Source organism: Syngnathus floridae, chromosome 2 (assembly GCF_059516105.1).
Source record: "Syngnathus floridae isolate MCC-2025c chromosome 2, RoL_Sflo_1.0, whole genome shotgun sequence".
In the NCBI taxonomy this organism is placed as follows: domain Eukaryota; kingdom Metazoa; phylum Chordata; class Actinopteri; order Syngnathiformes; family Syngnathidae; genus Syngnathus; species Syngnathus floridae.
The window spans coordinates 26,222,522-26,242,060 of record NC_142414.1 but is presented as its reverse complement, the minus strand read 5'-3'; the positions used below and the strand labels follow the sequence as shown (position 1 = coordinate 26,242,060).

At 43.8% G+C, this 19,539-nt stretch overlaps 1 long non-coding RNA gene across 1 annotated transcript; it reads left to right on the top strand.

Annotated features, from left to right (window-relative positions):
• The first annotated feature begins 7,536 nt into the window (after positions 1–7,536).
• LOC148402861 (uncharacterized) lies at positions 7,537–19,264 on the top strand. Its single transcript, XR_015857109.1, has 4 exons — positions 7,537–7,688; positions 16,117–16,234; positions 18,408–18,617; positions 19,139–19,264. It is a non-coding gene; the product is annotated as an uncharacterized LOC148402861 (long non-coding RNA).
• The last annotated feature ends 275 nt before the right edge of the window (positions 19,265–19,539 follow it).

Genomic DNA, 19,539 nt, shown 5'->3' with positions numbered 1-19,539 from the left:
TCATGTCAGATTTTTAAACCAAATCAAATCATTCTCCATTTTATCTTTTTTATTTCAACTTCAGACGCAACAAATTACTTTATAATCACAAAATGAGTTTTGATTTATGATTCATAGTCTTAGGCCACTTATGACTGATTTCATGACACAATGCTTCGGGCCAGTTTAAATTTAGGAATTTGGTCCATATATAAGGCGCACTGTCAGCTTTTGAGAAAATTTTAGGCTGTTAGCTGCACTTTATAGTCCGGTAAATACGGTAACATGAGCTCTCAAATTCAAATGTTTACAAAATATAACACTAATATAATCATCTTTCCTTTAAATGTTCCCAAATACAAATGTTTATATCCTAAATGTATTTTCTGTTGTCAGCCAAGCCTGTCTCCATGTAGCAGGCCTTTTGTGACTTGTGGATGTTGTTTTCATTTCACCACAACAATTTACCGACATTACCTTGACACAGTGGAGTTGAACCGAATTCATTTCCAGCTGCTCAGCGCTTTGAGCTGGAACCTTTTGCTATGTTATCTAATTCCAACAAGGGCCTTCCTGTTACTGTGGGTAATCCGCGGAACATGCTGTCATCGTTTTTTTTTTACAGCAGACCTCAATAAAGCTCCCCCTGAATGGCAGAAGACAATTCTGACGTAAACTGATGACATTCACATAAAAGCATGTGTAAGACTTGAGCTCGGGCTGCTCCCAGTTCCTGCGTCTCGCTGCTCTTGTGCAATTCATCACTTGATAGATGATGACCCTTTTAATTTGGCCAAACAGGGCCGCGCTACTCGCTAATGTCACAGTCATTTCATTCGGATTGAAAGTGACTCCGTTCAGCCGGAAATGGAAGTGCGGAAATCAATGCGCATCCTTAAGTTTTTGTATTGATGGCTCAATGTGCATTGAGGTGGAGGAGCAATGAATCAGTTGGCAAAATGCCTCCTAACGGCACAGTGGATGTGACTTAATAGATCTTGAATACTAAGTAAAAAATTATGTACGCTCAATTAAATATCTATACATCATTGCAGCATTGATTTACATGACGTTGACTTCATTGCATTTGCATCCCGAGCCGCCATTTTGAACAAGCCACTAAATGAATTGCATTAAAAGATGCCATTGAGTGTGAAAATGGTTAGATATGGAACATCGTTAATTTCACTCGTTGAATGTAATTAACGTCCTGGAGACACAGGATCGTCCTGCTACCAATGTGCGGGAAAACAACTTGCAATCATAATCAGGCAACGAGAGAGGAGTCGGATTTGGCCGCTTTTCAAGAGAGGCACATTAAAAGAACATCGATCAGACTGTAATTTGTCGATTCGTGTAAAAATTAAACACTGACCTCCAACCCTCCCTCTTCTAATCTCACTGTAATCATTTGAATATCAAACATGCATGTGAGTGAAAAAGGTTTCAGATTTTTTTTATTTAGTTTTAAATGAAAATAACATCTAGTTTCTTGCAAATAGTTTCTTGCACGCACAGAGTGGTGCCTACTGAGATTTGTTTCTACAAGGAGAGAAGAAAAATCACTCGAGTTTCCACCACTTTAATGCCGCAAATTGAAAATACTCTTTTCTCGGGCCGCTGTCAGTCATGCGCCCACTACAATAGTCACTTTTCTCTACCTTACGACACCCCAGCTCAAAGATATAAATTATAGTGGTGGATATTTCTCTTGGAATTTGCTGACTGTAAAAAAAAAGAAAAGAAATGCATCAACGTGAAAGCTTGCTTCTTGATCTTTCTCCTCCTCTTTGGTCCGAATGGAAGGTCACACCACTCAGACTGCGATCGTCCCCTGTCGCCTCACCTCTGGCTTCCCCATCGCCCCTTCTCGGAAAGTGGACCCCCCCCCCCTTCCTCTGGCACCAGGCCTGTAATCCAATTAAAAGCACATTAAGGGCAAATGAATAGCGGCAGATTTAATTAGCTGCTGACGAAGCCCGTCCGTCTGGCAGCCGGGCGGATGGCCGGTGCGAGGGATGTTCGCAAGGCTGCGTCGCCTCTGACCCGTTTGTGTCAACCGGGTGGCGGAGAAAGCACTTTGCAAGCGCTGCTTCCGAGTGGCCAATTAAATCTGACATCAGTCTAACCGACACAAACAACAGGGTCGCAATCTCCATTTTATCAGATTTGTGTCTCGATTTTTTTCCACGTTTTATGTGACAAATGTGAGGCATTTATGGGTAAGAATGATTTTAGCCGCTTCTGACGTGACGATGACGAAACGTCACCGTCGCTCTCACCTGCCCTCTGCTGGCCGTCTTTGCCCCTCGGGAGTCATTTATTGCTTTGCTCAGCTTTATTTCAACAGCTCCAGTTACTTTGCAATTCAAAGTCACACAATATCACAATATTATTTTAACCTTATTCTAACCTTGTTTTTTTAAATATATATTTAACTCTGCGGATTGTTTGTTTTGATGATTGTCTTTTTATGTTTTTGTTTGACAACCCTACCTTTTTTATTTTCCGATGTGATTCTAATAAACTGCGCTAAACCGAAAAACTCACACCGGTTGTCATCGGTAGATAGCAAATAATGCACTCTGATTCAAACCTTGAATAAACAAATGATTTCTCATCGCCATGACGACAAGTCAAATGTGTCACCAGAGAACAATGGTAAGAATGGGCGATATTAAAATGAAGAATCTACATTTCAGCTATCGCTTTGCTCCAGGTTCTTCCGGCACAACAACCCGAAAACATCTCAGCGTTATGTCAGTCCTGTGATGAACTCGTGATCTCTCCTGCGTCTTTCCTGCTTTCGAATCTCGGAACAAAAAAAAAGGCTTCTTGGAAATCGCAAGATGGATAAACGCTTTCATTGTCCTGAAACGTTCCTCCGCTGAGGAAGTGAAAATGTCAAGTGGAACATGTCTCATTTCTGCTTTCCGTCCCTTTGCATGCCGCATGCATCCTTTACCGCTACAGACTCCCAAGTGCAGAGTCAGCAATGCAGTGTAACCCAGTGTGACATTTGTTTCTGTCCACGTGTGTGTGTGTGTCCCTGATGAACAGCAGGACTCGGGTGAAGTGCGTTGATTTCACATGCTTGTGCATGTCTTTTTATGTGTAGGCAACTTCTGTGTTCATACGTCCACTTATTGTGCATGTGTGTGTGTGTGTAATGAGATCCAGGTCCCTGCCTCTCCATTTCTCTGCAGCTAATAAAAATATAGAGTGCCCTCCAGATCCCTTTATAGAGAGAGTTGAGACCGCGGCGAAATCTAGGACAGGCTCCATTGATTTGGAGGCTGCTGTATTACTCGCCAGCACCGCCAAGGCAATATGAGAAGGTCTTTTTTTGTAAATCACACAAGCCCAGAGGGACAGAATGGAGAGAAAGGAGAAGGGAGGGATAGTTGGGAAAAGTATCCCTGTGTTGTTTCCTCTTCTGCCATCATTGGATCACGCGCTCGATTTTGTCACAAAGAGAAAATAACGTGTGCGGAGCAGGACACCGACCGCTCTTGGCATTTCGACTCGGTATTGTGATTTCCGATTTGGCGTTTTAAGTATGACTGGCTGCAGAAAGACCCAACAGGACTTTATCCTGCACCCCAAATTTAAAAGCCTTTGCTATATAGGGGGAAAAAAAGTCTTTTTTAAAGACGCCTGGATCCCAGATCTCAGAGGGGTGTTCTGGACCGGGTCAGGTACCGACCCCCCTGTCTGTCTGCCTTAATAAGATAAGCCCCTGTCATTGTATCGCCTCACTCGGTCGCCTTCACCCCATCAAATATTCATGGAGCGCAGCCGCTTCTTAAGTAAACTAGCCAATTTGTTGCGGAAAACGTGCATTAAGATTGGCCGGGACGATATGCCACGGTCCCCCCCTGGGGCCGAGCCAGACCCGGGCTGCCATTGCGGCTCTGGAGTCCCTATTGTTGACAGCCGTCGGAGCAGAGCCGAGCGCAGGAGGACGGACGGGGGAGCGGCGTGTCGGTAATGGCTGTGTACCCAGGGTGGGTAAGAAAGCAGGAAACGGCGGAAGATAAGAGCAGGTCACAAGAGACGGCTTTTCAAGCGCTCGCATGTTGATGGCGAGTCAAGGAGGAGGAGGGAGGAAGGGAGGGGGGGTAAAGGCGGGGTCACGTTTGAATGACAATGGACACAAAATGGCGAGGGGGTGGGGAGCATAAGGATGCACACGTGATGACATCATAGAACCACAATGACAAACAAAGAAAGCATGCACATCTCAAAAGAATAGATTTCAAGGATGGCTTCTTATGCCCCTCGGGGATTCCGGATGACAAATCACTAAGGCTTTGGCTTCGTCCAAGTTGGGCGGGCGGCAGTGGGAGGAAGACAAAAGTCGAGATTGGCCGCTGGGTGTACGATGGAAATGAGCTGAGGGCTGTCGACAGAAAAAAGTGGCTGAAGCTAATCAATCCATCCATCCGTCCGTCTGTGCGTCCATCCATCCATCCATCCATCCATCCATCCATCCATCCATCCATCCATCCATCCATCCATCCATCCATCCATCCATCCATCCATCCATCCATCCATCCATCCATCCATCCATCCATCCATACATCCATCCATCCATCCATCCATCCATCCATCCGCTTTGGTTCTTGAGCTTTGTCTGGTTCCCCCACCTAGGACCTGTTTGTCACGGATGACCTTGTGACCTTACCAGGGGCCCCAGACAACTCAGCTCCTAGGATCATCAGGTCACACAAACCCCTTCCAGCACGATAAGGTGACCGCTCACCGAGTGGCTCATAAAACCACAAGTCGTAAAACTGTTGTCTGATCGGGAAGTTGGCGGTGGCGGAGGCCTGAGGGGTGAAGGCCATAATCCTCAATAGCGGTGAGATCAAGGTGCAATGATGACTAGGTTGCTTTCGGAAAAGACTTGCAGGTGTTGGGAAGGTGACCGGGTTGCCAGGTGAGCCCTGACAGCCTGTTCGTCATCTGGTCCCAAAATACCTTCTCAGGAGTTGACAATATTAAATATGACATCCATTACGTTAAAGAAAACTTAAGTGTTGTGGTTAAAATTGTATTCAGCCATCAAATTCCTCTCACATTTCCTTTCATTGATAAATCACCATTTTAAATGGCATCGAAATGATAACTTAGCAAATCCTCCAATCCACCTTTAGATTGCATTTTTATAGGCACATTTGAATTATAATGAACAATTATGACACACAATGAAAATAATTCCTTTGCATTTCATGTCCATGACAATTACAATTAAAAATGTCCCGCGCACTGAAGTGTATCATATTATGTTAATGCTGAATCAAAGCAAGCCATTAAAATCTGCCGAATCATTAAATCCCTTCTTATCCCGACAGTTTCAGATTATGATTCGGAATCGAGAGGTCCTGAGTCTTCTCATAAGGTGACACCACAGGGGGGGATTGTGATTTTTTTTTTTCCTGCCTTTGCGTGCCGCCATAACCGCAAGAATCAAAGCAGGTTTTTGTTGAAACACGTTCCAATTGTATTTGAGTTAATGACTTGGCTTGTAGCACATAGCAAGTAAAAACAAGTCACGTGAACCCACGTCGTAAATAAGATGGAAAAAAAAGGCTATTTATCAAATTGTTGTCAATTTGACTCACCTAAAAATGTTTTTCCTTTTCAATTGTGCATCAGATCAAAATGTAATTTGGGAATGAAATCTGAAATATAATCGGGATTTACTTTTTGTATGTCATCCGTTTCGAAATGCAACCACCTGCTCATTCACATTTAATTGATGGCCCTCGAGACCAAGTAACATTGCACGTAAATATGACCCACCTTTAACGGTTGACGATTTTTAGCGGGAACGGAAATCCAATTAGGCACACTGAAGTAGTAACGGTGGCATTTAACAAATAACTGGCTTAGGCCGCTCATTGTGGTGACTGGTGGAGTGCCGAGTGTGTGTGTGTTATTGTCCTATGTCGCCTACATATCTTGAAACGCTTTGATTTGGATTCACAATAAAAGCAAACGTCAACAGCCAATCATTGTTTCTTTTATCCATCATGTGTTCATGCATCGACAGTGTAGATGGGTGTCAAACTCCTTTTTGTCGCGGGCCGCATTGTAGTCATAGTTTTCCATGATGACTGTCAGCGCCTCATATTTTATATACCGTATTTTCCACACTATAAGGCGCACCGGATTATAAGGTGCTCCTTCAATGAATGGCCCATTTTAAAACTTTGTCCATATATAAGGGGCGCCGGATTATAAGGCGCACCTTCAATGAATGGCCCATTTTAAAACTTTGTCCATATATAAGATGTATACATTTGGTTCGCGGACCGGACTTTGGACACGCCTGCTGTAGTGGCTCAATATTGGTCCATATATGAGACGCACCTGATTATAAGGCGCACTGTCGGCTTTTGAGAAAATTGGAGGTTTTTAGGTACGCCTTATAGTGCGGAAAATACGGTAGTGTAGGTGACACAACAAACTGATGAACAACTAGTTTTGAAATCAGAGACTAATAAAACTGTTCAAAAATTTTAAAAAGATGAATGGTAATAAAAATTGCTAGCAATATTTTTATTTTTGAAAAGTGAAGACAATTTGTCATTTTAAGGAAGTCGATGCAACGGGCCACAAAAAAAATGATGTGGTGGGCCGTATCTGGCCCCCGGGCCTCGAGTTTGACACCTATGATCGACATACACACACACACACACACACACCTGAATTGTGTGTATGTATTACTGAACGCTAGGGGGAAAAAAATCAATGAAAAGCAATATTCCTATTGGATTTAGTTTGTTATCAACCTTTTCTCTAGCTTGTGATGCAGGCCTGTGACCTCTACTGAAGGTCACAGCATTAGGAACACTTTATTAGTACAAATCACTTTTTTTCTCCATATTTTTTACATCAGGTGACACTACGGAAACCCTCGTGTGACATCTACATCTCCGCACCTGTTGCCGTTCAAATATTCTTGTGTCTTTTTTTCCCCTGAAGTGCAGAACATTTCAATGATGATATCTAACCCAAGTATAACTTCAAGCCTGCTCTAATCCCAAAGTATGTCGACCACGGGACACATTTCTGCAGCCAATGTCACAAAAGTGACTCAGTGTTGCGAGAGCGAGCACGTCTGGGGAGATAATGAGTTCCCAGAGGCGAGAGAAGCCTTGACTGAATGTGGCTTTTCCCGGAATAGTAGTGCCAGATGAGTCTTTCAAGCAAGAACTCCAAATTGTTCTCGCTCAGCACCCCCCCCGCCCCTCTCTCCTCCCCCCCCTGCAGGATTGGGCTGTAATGAGAAACGCGTCCGCCCCACGTCCGTCCGCTTGTCTCTCGCTCATTCCGCAGTTGACAGCGCAGACAGTAGATGACTCCCGCGAGAACCAAGCCTCAAACATGATCCATCATGTTGACAGAGGCGCACAAGAGTCTTGAAAAGAAGACAATATCATGTACAACGCTGATAGACCCCCTTAAGCTCTTTTCCTCTCCATGCGGCTCAGATCAGGTGCGCAACTTTGGGGCGTGGTCACCCCACGATTGTTTCCTCGCAGGCTCGACCCAATCAATATTTATCTCGACGCGAGCTGGAACCAAAAGCCTTTCGGCTAACAAATCGCGAGGCAATTGTTGGTCGTAAGTCACAATTGCCGTATACGTCCTTGTAAACATAAAAACGAGCCGGGACGGAACAGCCGCGCTGGGATATGGTGAGCTGAGATTTTTTAAAAAAAAAGGATGATATTGCTGTTATAACTTTAATTTTTATAGTTTTCCTTCCTGTATCCCCCCACTTAATAGAGTCCCATAAATTTCATGTCAGAGCGCACAGCTTGCTGTGATCATCGTATGCAGAAAAAAAAAAAAGCCATAAAGGGACAACCCCGGCGCACCTGAACACGCTGGCGCACCTCCATCTTGTTTCCAAATGTTTTTCTGTGATTCACAAATTCCCAACAGTCCAATATTTAGTAGCGAGGCTTGTCTTGGAGGATGCGGCGGCAAGGACGTTTAGTGACATTTGAGTGTTTTATTACCCCCTCCTCCTCCTTCTAATATTCAGTCTGTATCTCCGCCAATGTCACCAAGCAAGTCAGGAGAAAGTGTTGAAGTGTGTGACAACTTTGTAAGCAATGATGAGAGACGGCTGCTTTTTGCGACGTCAAGGCCACCGTGCTTGAATTTATGACATCGCCATTTTCGACTGTTGTGCACATTGGAGGACGAAAATGTCACCTGAAGTGACACGAGGAAAAATTTGGGGTGCCACAAAATGTATTTTTGATTGTTTGGATATAGATTGTTGGTTGTGTGGCCACCCACCAAGTGTGAAATTAACCAAGCAAGAGTTAAATTAGCCAGTTGGTGGCTTCAGGCAGGGGAAATAAAAGCTGCATGAAGGTAAGTGTTTTCCTCGCTCTCTCTTTTTTAATAGTCGCTTCATAAAATGGACGCAATGTTGTAGTTGTTATATTTTGTTTCTTTTTTTCTTCATGTCTTGTTTTCTTTTCTTCTTTATGTCCTGCTTGCCTGTTTTGTTTTCAAGTTTAACTCAGCTCCGTCAAGTGTAGCTTGTTATCGTGTTAGTTTGCTGCTATTTAGTTTTGTTTACACCATGTTGGGAGTTTTTGTGTTTCTTTATATTTCTTGGTGACATTGACCGTCCATTGATTTTTTTTTTTTTTTTTTTTTTTAACTGGGTTAATTTAGTGTTTTGATTTGTTCTAGTAGTTTGCCTTATTTGGGGGTAGGTGGAATAAATAAATAAATAAATAAATAAATAAAGACAAAAAAATTAATAAATATAAAATAAAATAAAATTCAAAAAATAAAAAATATAATGAAACTAACTAACGAAAAATATAGTGATTATTCAGAATTCGCCAAGTTGAGGAACAACCTTGAATCTCAGTGGCCAAACATTGAGTCTGACGGATCTCCATGCAAGGACACGTTCAACATGACTCCTTTGTGCTCACCCCCTACCATGCACATGCATGCTACACGCGTGCAAAGGTCACAGTGCTTTAAAGATCACTTTTGCATATTTGGCTCATTTGCAAAATGCTAATTATTAATAATGTCCATCCATTTGAAAGAAAAAATGCAGAGCAGTCTTGTGCCTCTAAGTCGTTGGCGTCTTAGAATCTTGCCAGTGTCGTTTTTTTCTATTACACAGTTTGGCTTCAATTTAAAAATGAAGAGGCAGCTTTTATGATTTTACTCGCTCCGTGTTAAAAATGCATCTGTTGATGATGTTCATGGAAGCTCATCCCTTTATCAAAGCATCCGCTGGATGAAAGGTGATGCAACTCTCACCATCCCACACCTTCTACCAAGCATCAAAAAGCAAAAGCAATCTCTAGAAACACACAGAAAGGAATGAAGGCAGTCCAAGAACACAAAAAACGGCTTTCCCCCCTCACCACACACTCGGCACATTTTCAGGCCAACGTTCCACTAATTACGACTAAAAGGATGCGAGAACATTTTCAATCGCGTGTACGAGAAAGGGCACCCAATGGAGACGTCTCGCACTGAGAGATCGTAAAAAAAAAAAAAAAAAAAGGCCCCTGATATGTGCAGATCATGACGGAAGAGTGGAACTGGCTTTCTAATTAGAGGAGGGGGCGGAGCTTTTTTTTGTGTAGCGCATAAAACTGTAAAGAATAACAATCCTTCATGTGGTGCGGTTTGAATAATGCAATAGTCGAGTAAAAACAAAACACGGCGACGACCAGGTCGTATCGACAGGAAGACACAGAAAGGAATCGTGGAATCTGCCGATCGTTTGCAGCAGTAATCGTGTGCCGTCTGACTTGTTGTTTGCCCAACAACTACGAAACTATAAAATCGATGCTTTTGACACAAAGAGGCACTTGACCATAACAGCCGAGCACGCCTTTGATTAATGTGCCAGTCAAGAGAAGGGGCGGAGGGGGTCGTGAATCACCAAAGTGAGGCCGAGTAGGTGGAAAGTTCTGCTCGGCGGAGCGAGCCCAGACAAAACGTCTTCATCTGTTACGTGTTGACTTGAAACCGGAACGCTCAAATCGCTTTCCACCTTGATTGATCCGCCACATTCCGCTTTCTCTTTGCGGCGACGAGATGGAGAAGAGAAAGCGCTTTGTTGTTCTTCCTTCATCTCACTCGGATGAAACGAGTCTGTTGATTCTGCTTGTCGTCAAAATGAAAGACTTTCCCCGAGTGTTTGCCTCAAAAAAGGGATTTGGAGTTTTGCGGCACCGTTTCCTCTGAATTTGCCACTTGGCAGTGATGGAGCGGCTGTCTGCTAGCGTGACGTGCTAGTCCGCGCATGGCGGAGGCAGGCAGGTAAACGTCTACCTCCCGAGGCTCGTTAGTGCATCTCCGCCTGCGTCTCTTTTCAACTCCCTCCCACGGTTTCTTTCGCTCTGCCTGTCTTGACAGGAGGATCGGCGTCCTGGAGACGGAATGGAAGCCTCGGTCCAACAAATGTGTCGACGTCGCACTTAAAAATGGCGCTTCCAAAAATCGAGCGTAGCTTTTTTTTCATGTTAGTGGAAAGTTTTGTAGGTGAAGTCAGTCGGACTCCTACACATCGAGTAAGTAAATCGTGCTAGCTCAGATAAATCAGAACCGCATTGGTTGTACATTTTTTTTCTTAAAGTTTATTTATATAGCCCTAGATCACAAGCAGTCTCATATAAAAAAACAAATTGACAATTATTCTCAAAGCTCTCTGAAGCATTACCGTTCAAAAGTTTAGGGTCACTTAGAAACTTCAGTATTTTTTCATTAAATTGCTATTTTTTCAATGAGGATTAAACTAATCAATGATACATTCTTAAATGACTATTCTAGCTGGTTTTTTATTTTTAATATCTACATTGATGGATAAATTCTCATTTCCAGCAACCATCCCTCCAGTGTTCTAATAGTCCATTTTGTTTGCTAATTGCGTTATAAGCCTAATTGGATGATTGGAAAACCCTTGAAAACCCTTGAAACCCCTCGTGCAATTATGTTACTTTTCATGGAAAATACCATTTGCCTGGGTGACCCCAAACTTTTGATTGTATTTCTATTCGTAGAGGTGACACTTTTTATTAGTTTACTGTTTCTGATTCCTTGTTATTGGGTCACGTTCTGCACTAAACTGTACTCCGACGAGCTCAACGGGATTTCCGCTCTCGGGTGGAAACGGCGCTTTATTTAACTTAACAAAATTAGCTGGAGAAAATGTGTGATAGGAAAGAACAGGGAGGGGGTCCAACCAAAGAACAAAGGGGAAGACGAGGAGGTGAAATTGCACTCTTCACTGCTCGGCGCCTCCTGCCCTCTTCTCTGCACATAAGAGTGATGAGGTGTTGATTGCCTGTGGGCACAAGTGGTTTCTCCAAACACTCTCAAAGTGGCCCATCCTCTGATTAGACTTGAGTGTTATAACGGCAAATAGGCCTCAACACTCAACCATACATTACGGCGCTGAGACAGACCTTCGGGCATGATGCTTTCATTAAGGGTGCACGCAGACCCAAAGGTTGATAAGGATGGGCAGGGGGGGAGGTGGAAAAAAAAAAAATGGTGAGCCGCTAGCTGCTGGAGACCAAACAGTTTGTTGGATGACTGCAGGCATCACCCAGCTATTAAAAAATAAAACACTCTTCGGGGAGCGTTTTCCTTCCCGTGTGATGTGAGAGATGCGAGGCCGTACGATGACGAGGAGTACGTGTTGACAGCCAAACGAGAAGAAGATGGATATTTGCAACCCCGCGCTAAGCACTTGGCAAGCGTACAAGCTAGCTAGGTGCATCGACAATACAAATAGGAATGGTCAGATCTGTATGCGTCGTACATCGCCATTAATGGGAGGAGCCGGTCGAAGGGCAGGGGGCGGAGTTGAGCCAATTGGCTCGAGTCGAATCTATCGGGTCGTTCCTTGCCCTTGTGTCAAGTGCGTGCGTGATGAGAAGCTGTAAGATCTTGCAGCTCTTCACTCTGTGTGTGGAAATTGTCATTTTGGTGTAATTAAACCATTTTTTTTTTGTAGCTCAATAGCTTAATAGAAAAACAGGTTGAGCTAAAGCATGAAAAAAATCTCCGCTTGATCTTCAGTGAGGTGTCATAAATTAGACATTGTTGGGAAATTTCGGCAGAATTCAGCACAACATTTCAATGTGTTGGCTTTGTCAATCTCTATTGTATCTTGATGCAGGGTGGAAAAAAAATGAAAGAAAACTTTATAGCTCAAGGCTGTAGCATAACAAAAGTGAAAGGGAGTCTGAATGCTTTTCCTGACTGCACCGCATGATACAGAAACAAGCATGCGATACATTGCCCTCGCTCGCTCGCTCGCTCACACGAGGCCACCGACAGAACAGTCTATAAGTACTAAGCTGCTGAGGAAATTAGTCGCTCCACCGACTGGAGAATGGAGAAATCATTGTGGAGTCCGGTATGCCCCTGTGCACCTGTGTAATTGTGTTTCTAATAAATGTGGCTGCCATGTCGGCGACTTAACACCTTTGCGACTCGCAGTCCTTCTACCGCCTCTCTCGTGGAACCTCCTCTCAGCCATTTAGGGCATATTAGCGTAAGCTAGCATGCGGCGCGCCGGGGCCGCCGCCAACTTCATTACGCCGTGATTATGCAAAATCAGCAGTGAAGGGGCTGGAGAATCAAAGCTGCCACTGGAGATGAGTGAGATGTAGTGGAAGTGTCCTCCTCCTCTGCCGGATTGGAAAGATGAGAGAACCCAAAGATCACATTCTCCTCTTGAGCATCAAAATGACTTTTCGGCAATGAGACATCTTGCCAGAAAGATGAGGGAGATTCTCAGTGTGATAGCCAAGACAGAACTTTAGGAGATGGGGGAAAAAAAAATCCATTTATTTTTAAGCCACTGTAGATGACAAGTAAATCAGAGCTTTAACATCTCTTCCTTTTTTTTACTGTAACATTTATTGAACGCTGACGGCAAAGGTGGCATTCGTACGTAAATCTGAACATGAGCAAGACGCAATCAGTATTGTAGCAGATAACGCAAGTGTGCTGAGGCTGACCACGGACTTGAAGGCCTGTGGCACCAAGATGGAGGAAGAAAATGGTCACACTTGACTTCCCGTCGCCCTATCTCAGCCGCACCGAGCCCGGACATAAGCAGCCGTACCTTATCAGCGCTCTCCTTGCCGTAGCCGCCTTTCTCTCCTGGCAGCGCGCGGAACGCTACGCTGAAAACGCCGCGTCAAATATAGGTTGAGTCAGTGAGCGGCACTATCAGACTCAGACATGACGCCGGCTGGCCTTTGAGCTGTTCAAGGTGCGACTTTAAAAGTGGAGATTGGTGCTTTCCCCTCAGGCGCACATATGGCGTCATAGACAACGCGCTTCCTTGCTAACAGCCGAAGAAAATGGAAAATAAATGAATTCTTTCAAAACGGAGCTGAAGCAGAACGTGAGCACAAAAGATGGAGGTTGAGATTTTATCTTTTTTCACTATGGCTCCACCATCCTCCATCATCCTTAATGAACCAGGAAGTAGCCGGCTAGCTAACAAACAGATGGAAATACAAACAGATCTAACACTGGATGAATTATTTTGCTATTTATTGTGGTTCTTGTGATAATAGTGATATGTGATCATTGAGGCCTTGGTAAAATACTCAATCTCGCTAGTGTGTAGCCTCCAGCGGTGGTCACAGATTTAGCTAGCTTATCTGCATCGCTAACACAATCACGAACAAACACGATGTAATAGTAACGATGTGCATTGTAGATAATAAATAAAAATAATAAAAATAATGGCAACAATGCGCATTATAGATAATAATAATAATAATAATATTTAACTGTTTCTTTTATCACAAACAAGATATTTAGGTTGAATTACCTGACATGTTTCGGCTTGTACTTCCGCCTTCATCGCTACGCTTCAACTTCAACTATTACGAGGAAGTTATGGTCCTAAATATCTTGTTTGTGATAAAAGAACCAGTTAAATAATTGACAAGTGAAAACAAAATGAACACAGTACAACCAATAATAATAATGATAATCCCAATTTGCATACAATTCAGTAATTCTTACTACCTCGAGTTCAACTCGGAAAAACCCAAACCCAATCGAACACATCGGGTCTTTCACCAATGCTTAGTTTGCTCCGCATGAATAATTTGAAGTTGTCAAGTAGCCCTTGTCGGGATGCGCGAGGGAGGGGTGGGGGGGTGGGGGGGAGTTGCGGTGGGGGTGGGGGGGTGCTTGCTGAATCAATAGCCATAAGGATTCTGGCTCCTGTTTGCTTTCAAGATCTACAGCCAAAGGAGCTGGTCATCAAAAGTTAATGAGCTATTTAGAACACGCTGCTTCCTTTGCTCTCTGCTGAGACAACAGCACAGGAGAAAATAGCTCCTCTGCTTGTTTTATCTGTTTTATGTCTCATGCAGATCTGGACCGAGACACGAAGGGCACATACGTCGCCAAAAAGGTCATCGCAATATGCACAATATGGCGGAGTCTCTCCAAAATGAGTCATAATCTCCATTTTCTGCTGCAAACGAAAGCTCTGGGCAATAACACCGACCGACTGACCGAGCGACTCTTGCATCAAATGATCTTAAAACTTTCAAGGGATCAATTTGAACGGGTCATGCTTGTCTGGCAGGAACTTTTCAAAATAACCTTGAGTGCAAATTGAGTTTTACCTTTCTCAAATCCGAAAGCCGTATTTTGAAGCCGAGCGGCGATAATGTCGTTTTAATCACACTGTTTGCCGCGGCTCCCATCACCGCTTTGTTATTACCCTGCAAATTACGGCCGTCCTCCTCTTGCCTTCCTCCTCCTCCCTTGCCTCCTTTATGCGCTCCTATTTTTGTTGTTGTTTCCCATCTCCCTTCCTCCGCCCGGAATTGGCTAACGATGCCTGAAGCGACGCGGTTGACATGTCGCGCAGGACCGCCGCCACTTTCCTGACTTTGTTAAAACGACGACGCATAAATGTATCAGAGGTGAAACTTACGTTGGGCCGTCGGCGACAAAATGGGAGTCTGAATGAATACATAGAATAAATTTCATTTGAGGCTCTTACACGTGGTCAAAGGAAAACATTTTTTTAAATGACTCAAATCGTGCATTGCCCCGGCGGCCATTTTTTTTTTTAAATGTCTCAAGCTGTGCTTTGATTTGTCGATGTCCCCGGCGGCCATTTTGTGTGTGTTCCACACACACCCCACTGGATTTGATCCTCACCAGTGGCCATTAAATGGCCAACCTCCTTTGGTCTCGGTTAAGCCATTCCTGCTGCGTCTGTCGTCCCGACCGCCATCGCTTGTCGAGCAGCAGTCAAGGGTTGAACTTTAGTTCACGGCAGAACACACCACCTGGAGGGAATTCACCTTCCGCTCTTGATTTCTTCTAACGTGACCTGGGCTTCAACTTGTCATTGAACCCCAAAGAAAATGACAAAAGCGACTGCTCGGGGTGTACTGCGACTTTTCAAAAAGTTATTACACAGTTTCAACAGCATGACTTGAATGGCTCACGTAGAGCCGACTCAATGTGCGGGAAAAAAACATCTCTCGGGAAAAGATGTTTGGCAAATTGGATTTTCTCACTATATTGTTGAAAGAGAAAAATGGCGTCCTGTTTTTGTCTCATCAATTCTACTCATCCCTCCACCATTTTTTTCTCATCAATTTTACTCATCCCTCAAGAAATTTGGTGCACAGCTTCTGGGGAGGGACAGGTGCCATAATTTGGCCAGCGTACGTCGTATGGTTGGATGATCGAGTCAACCGCAGTGAATCGACAAATTGTGCAATGGGAATTTCAAAAGTGAGAAAAGTTTTGATGTATACCTTTTGAAAATGATGCAACTTTGAGTCTGGAGTTGACCATCGGTAGCTGTGTGGATGAGTGAACATCTTCAAGATTGTAAGGCTCGACATTGATCGATTAATTGATAATGTGCTTTTTGGATCCTCAATTGTTACCAGATTAAAATTTTTGGAGACAGTATCAAAAAGATGTATAAGGTTTTGAATATCTTCATATTTTATTTATTATTTTATTATTATATTTGATCAATTTTTTGATATAAAGCCCTTCAATGGTCTTTTCTTTCTTTCTTTACCCTCCCTACTTTCTTTTTGGACAAACAAGAGAAGGGGGGGGCTGGGCTGTGACTTCCCGAGCCTACTCTCCATTCTCATCGGTCACTGCCAAGCACTCTCGGCAGGACCGGAGCCACTGAATTATTGAAGACGCCACCGTCCCAAAGGTGAGATGCCACGCGGAAGTCTTTGTTCTCCAGACATGACAAGCGGAGAGCGTTTGATGAAACACGTCGGGCTGCTTACATTCCATCCATCACCGCATTGCTCGGAATTTAAAAAAAACTTTATAAATCACCGGGATTAAAAGTTTAAAAATACATGTGACGTTTGACGGTTATCGTACCGGGCATTTACACGCGTATGTTTACCTTTGGCCGTTGGCCTTCTACGTCTTATTTTCCGACATGTATACACGAGTACGTGAATAAGTTATGTTCCTGAGGCTGCCGGGCTTACCCAGCGCACCAATAGTAATACCATCCTGGCTCTCCCTCCGAGCTCCATTTTTATTGCATTACATAGCCATGATCCTCTAGCTGCATATGAAAGCTGATAACAAGCTGCAACCTTTGATTTAGCCGCCTCGGAGACCCGCTCAGCCAGCCCTCACATTGTCGGTAAGAGCTAGCCGCCCTGAAATCAATGGCAGTTTAATAACGCTAACACATCAAATAGTCAAATGAAATCTTATTGATTGTTTTTACGATACACAGAATAAGGTATTATTTTAAAGATGATGTATTGTGCGTTTACGTTTAGGATTGAAAAATATTTCCGAGCGTGTCTGTCCAAAGTTTAGTGGACTATAAACACTTCATAGACTACTTTGGTCAATGGCGCGGCAAGCATTTGTTACCATGGTGACGGTTTATTTGTTTTGAATCAAAAACAGATTTCAGATTTCATTTTTAGACTCAGATGAAAAACACAAATGTATGACCTTGACTCCAGTAAATATACCGTAATTTCCGGACTATAAGTCGCTACCTTTTGCAGAAGCTTTGAACCCTGCGCCTTGTAGTCCAGTGCGACTTATCTTTAGATTTTTCATGATTTTTACGATATCGTAAAATGATTTGTTTTGATAATGCAGGAAGTAGAAATGATGACATTTTATTTAAAAAAAGCAGCTTACATTATATTATATTAATTATATTATTTTATATTACATTTTCCCCTAATTTTAGCTGGTGCGGTTTATATTCAGGCGCGGCTTATAGTCCGGAAATTACGGTAGTCTTCATATCTGCATATTTTACGAGCTTCAGTAAAGACTTTTACGAATCTCATGAGTCATGCAAACAACCAATTACAGAACTCAAACTCAATCCTGTAGCCTGTTCTTGAAATCGGAATTTTTGATTCAGGCTTAAAATTGACATGGGGGAAAAACCCACCGCTTTGTGTGTGTGTGTGTGTGTGTTATGTTCCATGTCCCAGTTGCATCAGTAGGTTGTGTGGATGTTGTCACCATGTGAAACATCACGGTAACCCCCAGCGGGCCCCCCCCCACCACCTGCACATGTAGGATGTGAAGCACCCTGCAAGCCAAGCCAGCTGCCCTCCGCAGGTGTTGGCAGCCGATAGACAAACACGTTCTACCTGATGGATTCAGCAGCCCTTGTATTGTTCTCAGCAGCAATTCTCGCTCGCCTCTGCCCGTTCAGGTTGCCGAGCTTCCAGCTGGCATCATCTTTGCGACCTGCGGGATCATTTGCAGTCTTACCAAAACCGTGCCGGGAGTGATTTGCTCCTTGAACTGATCTCATAACCACAGATAAAAAAGACTTTTGTGAAGTGAAGCGCTGACTATTATACACATTTTGTCCCTTCACCTGATGACAAGATGAAGCAAAAAAAAAAAGACTTTACCGAGGTGCATAGTCTTGGTCCAATTGAGCGGGAATCAATTAATCTCAAAGCAGCCCTGGCAGCTTCCTGAATTGTTAATAAACTGGGCGAGATGAGCGTGATTGATTCGCGCTGGCTTGTAACAATATGCGTCTCCTCAGTGCACTCATTTACTTTTCGGTTCCTCTCCGTCTGCGCCTTTATCTGCCTTTATTGTCTTTGCATATTAGAGTGCAGCCCTCGTCCGACATTCTGCACCATAACTCACAAAGATGGGTGCGATGGCCCTTCTACCTGCCTGGGCTATCGTCTTGTTTTTGTGCACTAGCGTGAAAGATAGCATCTCTCTTCTTGTGTCAAGTGATGAATGGATACGCACGTGCCGACGTTCTCGCATGTGATTTGAGCTAGCGAGCGACGAACGGTTCCCGGTAGATAACGATCACGCCGCGTCGGGTGTTTTTGTGTGTGTCGCACCCTAAACAGACAGGAAGACATCACCTCCCTTCATCTTAGCTGTCAAGATAACATCTTGTTGACTTCACCCGAGACTCAAGATTGTATTTTGACCAGCGCCGATCATCCCTCTAGCAGACAGCGCTCAGCGCCAGCTCGCCCACCTTGGAGATCTTATTAAGCACGGCGAGAGAGGGATGGTGCGGAATAGGAATGGGAAGATAGACGGACGAGACAAGGGTAAGTTTTAATACCAGAACTATAAATGATGCGTTGTAATATGCAAGGTCGCGGCGAGTAGGATATGAGATGGAGGAAACCAACGGGAAGTTAAAAGTTTTGGTTAAGGCCACGTTTACACTTTGTTCCCATGTTTAAGCCAGCACGGATAAAATGGAGTCGCTTTTTGAGACGATCAGATTTTGGGACTGTCACAGAGGAGAAGTTTAGTCGTGGTGAACGCAAGTAATCCTGACAAATGGCAGATCAAAACTTGCAGTTCGTGGAACTTTCGAGTTGCGTCGTGTTCTGCCGTGTTTTGTTTCCACGGGCCCGACGTGATGTTGCACTATGGTCTGACGGTCTGAATGTAGCTTACTGAAGGCCTCAAAGAATCATATGAATCGTCCGCTTGGATTCAGAATCTTGAGCTGTGGATTTTGGGAAGGAAGGAATGTTGATTGACAGCTAAATCAAGAGCTTTGCCTTTTGGCTCGGCGCCTTCTTCACTGTGACAGAACCATCTCACTTATCCTGTGCAGATCACAAGACAGAGAAGGTGATATCTGATGGGTACAGCCTGGGCTGATCACATCAACCACATCATTTTTGGTGTGTATGACCATGAATATACATCGAGTTCTTCCTAATAAAGTCTCGAAGATGGACCAATTGTTCTGAAATGAGGTTTGGTTCTTCTGTACTCTCACACTTTTACTACCAAAGCACTCTGCCAAGCCAACAGCTGTTTGTCGCATTTTTTTTTGTCACAGTTTATGACCGCAACATATTGTGGCAAAGTGTTTTGTGTCGCGACTGAGCTCGGTTGTACGATAGTTGCTAGAAACCTCAAAATACCGCTTGCAGAAATAAAAAACTGGCACGGATCAACAACTTGGTTGCTATTGTGGAAGCCACACGAAGGTACCGTATTTTCCGCACT